The sequence below is a fragment of the Gossypium hirsutum genome, chromosome A04, assembly GCF_007990345.1.
Source record: "Gossypium hirsutum isolate 1008001.06 chromosome A04, Gossypium_hirsutum_v2.1, whole genome shotgun sequence".
Classification (NCBI taxonomy): domain Eukaryota; kingdom Viridiplantae; phylum Streptophyta; class Magnoliopsida; order Malvales; family Malvaceae; genus Gossypium; species Gossypium hirsutum.
In genome coordinates, this window is record NC_053427.1 from 11483264 (window position 1) to 11488104 (window position 4841).

At 31.0% G+C, this 4841-nt stretch overlaps 1 long non-coding RNA gene across 1 annotated transcript; it reads left to right on the forward strand.

Annotated features, from left to right (window-relative positions):
* Positions 1 to 2287: 2287 nt before the first annotated feature.
* LOC121227946 (uncharacterized) lies at positions 2288 to 3181 on the forward strand. Its single transcript, XR_005925469.1, has 2 exons — positions 2288 to 2685; positions 2975 to 3181. It is a non-coding gene; the product is annotated as an uncharacterized lncRNA (long non-coding RNA).
* The last annotated feature ends 1660 nt before the right edge of the window (positions 3182 to 4841 follow it).

The window sequence follows — 4841 nt, forward strand, 5'->3', positions numbered from 1 at the left end:
CTTAAATAGATTATCGTATTTCAAATTCTGTGCTTCAAATTTTGAGTATATTAAAATGTTAAACTCTGTGCAATATAAAAACTTTAAACCTTTCAGTATATATATATATGTATATTTTAAAATCTAATTTCTCTGTTGAAATGATGTGGTGGTCGATTGATAGAAAAAAGAACTAATGTTAGTATATATACTTACTTAACAAAGGGTTATTGTTGGTTTACTATTGTAGCATGTTGTTGGGCATTTTCAGCAGTGGCAGCCATTGAAGGGATAATCCAAATAAAACTGGTAAATTAATCTCATTATCTGAGCAACAACTGTTGGATTGGAGCACAAATGAAGGATACGGAGCTTGTAAAGGAGGATGGATGACGGATGCTTTCGAATACATTAGCCAAAGTCAAGGAATAACCACCGAAGAAAGCTACCCATATCAATCAATGCCAGGAATTTTGAGCTAATTGTGTTTTACCCATATCCAGGCGAAGAAGGCTATTCCGAATGAATTTTGGAAGAGGATGATGTGAATGAGGCGGAGGACGAGGCGCAGCCTGTTGAACCAGAAATGGTTATCTGAAGGTCGAACCACCAATTCACCTGTCACTACCATGTGTCTCTCAGCTACCTCTTGAGCTAATTGTGTGATTATATGTTCCAACTTGGTTCCAACAGCAAGTAAAAGCTGCCAAAGTTTAAAAAAAGAACCCTTGTCAAATATATGCTAACATGCCTGCTTAGCTTATTCAACATGCAAGTACTTCTACTTACAATGAAGGGAATGAATGCTATCCAAAAATACGTATGCCAACCAGCGAAAACAGAACCGAAATTCGATTTTATGTCAATATTCAGAACTCAAGACGTGTGGCGAAAATACAAATGAATTCGGTATCTTACCAACAAAATTCAGCAAGAAGAAAATGACTACAAATGCCCAAAGATACCAACTGCAATTAAGTAACTGTCGAAACTTTTTTTTTGAAAAACGGGTGGTCGACTTTTTAAGAAAATGAAAAAAGGGAATCGCCACTAATCTTTTTTGTTTAGGTGTGATCGGATCACCTCGTAATTTGATTGTTTTAATAAAATGTTTTGTTTTTACTAAAATAGCGATTTTGGTCTACGAAATTCAAAAAAAGGGGTTCGGGAGTTGGTTACGTACGAGGAAGGATTAGCACCCTCTTAACGCCCAAAATTGGTACCTAATTGATTCATTAATGTTTTAATGTCGAAAGTTGAAAACCCGAAAAGAATTTAAAAATACGATCCTCCTTTTTTATTAATGTTAATTTTACAAAAAATGTCTGGATAAATCGAAGCGGATGCTAAAGACCTTCTTGTCCCAAAGTAATAAAATGTCACATCTAGTACGTTAGGACGCGACATTTTAAATCCTCGAGAATAAGCTTGTCTTTTGATTTTCAAAACTCATGCATTTTAATTTTAAAAGGATATTCGGTCATTTGGGTCAAACGAGAAAAAATCGAAACCCAGTACGTTAGGGCACGATCTCTTGAATTTTCAAACACGGAATATTGCCTTTATTAAAGAATCCTTTTTGATGAATATAGGGTGAAATTGATATAATATTTAAAAATAGTATGCGAATAAAATATTATTCTATAATATTAAAAATAAAAAAATAATTTAGGATCAAAACTGAAAGGGAAATATGACTAATATCAAATTAAATATTTAGGAAGTGAAATAATAATAAATGAATAGACACAACAAATAACATTAAATTTAAATAAATAAATAAGAAAATAGATAAACCAAGTAGATAATATTAATTTTAAACATTTAAAAAGTGAAAGAATAATAAATGAATAAACGAATAAATAAAACAAGTGTGCGTAACATTGATATTTAAATAATTAAAAGGGAAAACGAATAAATAAATAAACAACCGATTTAGATTAAACCAACAACAAATAGTTAAAGGAGTATTAAAAATAAAACAATTTAAAATTAATAATAATAATAATAATAATACGCTAATAATGATAATAATAAGAATAATGATATGTTAATAATAATATGAATAGTAATAAAAGATAATAGTAATAATAATAATAGTAATACTAATATTAAACTAATTGATTTGAAAATAAAATAGCAAAAATAACGAAAAAATGACTAAATTGAAACTTGAAGCCGAAATTCAGGGCAAATAAAAAATAAATAAGAGAGAAAAGGACTAAATCACATGCGCGAATAACAAAGAGGGACTAAAAGGGAAATGATCCCCGCCCTCCAAAACGCGCAGCTTCAAGGAGGACCAAAATGCAATTGAAATAAATCGCGAGTAAAAATTAAAGATTAAAAAAGACTTGATTGCAAAATGATAAAAAAGCGGAAGGACTAAATGCGAAAATAACCCATGCATTAGAAAACACGTAGATCCTAGCCTTGCGGGTCGAGTCGCCCCAAAACGACGTCCTTTTGGGGCTTTCTGAACCCCTCCAAAACAGCGCCGTTTTGATACTTTATATAAGTCAAAAATCCTTCAAAAAAATCACTTCCTCCCCTCAAAAAAATATTCAGAAAACTCTCTCAACCCACTCTCTCTCAGCCCCTAGGCCGGCCAAGGGCCCGGCGAACCGCTGCCGGTTGCCGGCGCCAGCATGCCGTGCACGGCGGCCGGAGAGTTGAAAACCCCTTTTTTTTAGGGCGATTTCAAAGGTGAGTTTCTTTTTACCTCTTTTTCTTTATGCTACTGATATATATATATAACAGTTTTTAAAAAAGGAAAAAAAAAAGGGTATATGTATATGTAGTTTCGAAGAAGAAAAATAAAGGAAAAAAAAATATGATAACCTTGAATCAATCTCCTCCTTTTTGTATTCAAAAATCTCTGCCTTGTATAATCGTTTTTGTTGGCTTTATAGTCGATTCGTTTACAATTGTTTGCTTTTCCTTTTTTGTTTTCTACTGTTGTTGTCTCTTTGCTATTGTGTTGCCTTGCTTGCAGGTACGGAGGCCAGCTGGAGGTACGAAGGCTGACGTGGAGGTGGAGGCAAAGAAGGGTGCGGCGCACCTAGGGTTTCTATTTTGCTGAGAATGCATAAGCATTTTGGGCTATCGGACTTGTACAATTTTTGTATTATTGAGTCATATTGGACTATTGAGAACTTAGACTGTAATTTTGAACTGTTTTAATTATTTGGTTTTATTTTTTCGGAGGCCTAGGCCAAAACTAACCTATTACAATAATTATAAATGATATATCGAGACCTGCTTGAGTGGAGGATTTTTGCCTTTACGAGAAAGCAAGTATATAGAGACCTTTAGTTTTTAAGTCCAGGTGAATTTTGTTTAATATCTTATAATTCCGTTTGAGTGGAGGATTTTTCCTTTGTTGTAATCTTGTTATACTTGTAAGAGCTTGGTGGATCCAACGTCTTTATCGGTTTGCATTATTTTACCTCGATTGAGAAAAAAAACTGTCAATAGTATGATAGTATATAATGATATGCATCTTGATGAATAGAACGTGACAAAACACCATTTTCACCAAAGGCATGCAATGACATAAAATAAAATCAAATTAATTATAACTTTTATGTCATTTCTTACTCTTGCTCCTCAATCCTTAGCTGGTACTATTGTTTATTACAATTGGCACTAGATGTAAAATTAAATATGTTGCCAAATATTTCCTTAAACATTTATATGTTTCAATAAATTTAATTTCAAGTAATTCTTTTACTTATTAAAAAATTAATTTTGGAGAATTGATGTTTATAGTGTCACTGATCACATAACATAATAATTGATAAAGAGATTAGGCCACAGACAATCGAAAGTAAAAAGATCATTATTGTCCTTGCGAAAAGAGCCACATTACATCCTTTTCTTAGACTGTGCCAACAATTACAAATAAGCGATACTACCTGTCATTAAATAAATTGCTAATTTAACTTGGCTTAGAAATTTTATTTTTAGATAAATATTAGAGGTTTTTATCGAGGATAATCATACAACTAAAATGATAATTCTATCTTCACAAAGTTACCTGAGAAAGTTGTCATATTTTGCATATAAACATGCAACTTATTCGCATGATTTGAGGGAGCGTTTTTGTATTGTTTTATCGTCTAATTCTTGTCAGCATTTACTTTGTTGTTTGCACTATCTCTCATTGTAGAGGGAGAAAGCATATTCACAAATTCCTCAGCCCTCAAAACACACTGAAAACATTTTCTTTTATAAATTGGGTAAATTATTTAATTGATCACCCAATTTTTAGGGCATTTTCATTTTGTTCACTCAAAATGGAATCCTTGCAATTTCATCACTCAACTTTTAGGGCATTTTTATTTTAGTCACCCAACTATTAAATCTTTAATGGCGGTTAATTGCACACAGCACATCTTGTTCACACTTTCATTTTGGTCACTCAACTTCTAGGTTGCTTTCATTTTGGCCACCTAAAAAAATTATTTTAAAGTATTGATTGGGGTAAGAAAAATTTAAGGATTAAAGTGAAAAAAGGGTAGAAACTAAAATAATGCATTAAAAATTGACAAATTGTATTTGTTTATCACATTACTGAAAATTTTATAATTTTTTTCAATATTGAAATTTTAAATTTTATAATATAAAAATCAATTAAAAATTATTAAAAAAATTATCCCTTTATAATATTAATTGATTTGTTATTGTAATATTAAAATTAATTAAGTAATATCCTTCTAAATTTTAAAATTTTATTTTATGTTTCCATATTATTCATAATGAAATCAACTCGTTAACTCATTTTTAATAATTGTCTGTGAAGCTTAAAATTTTTTTATTATATGATCTCGAATATTCTATACTAAGCTAAAAACAAAGAA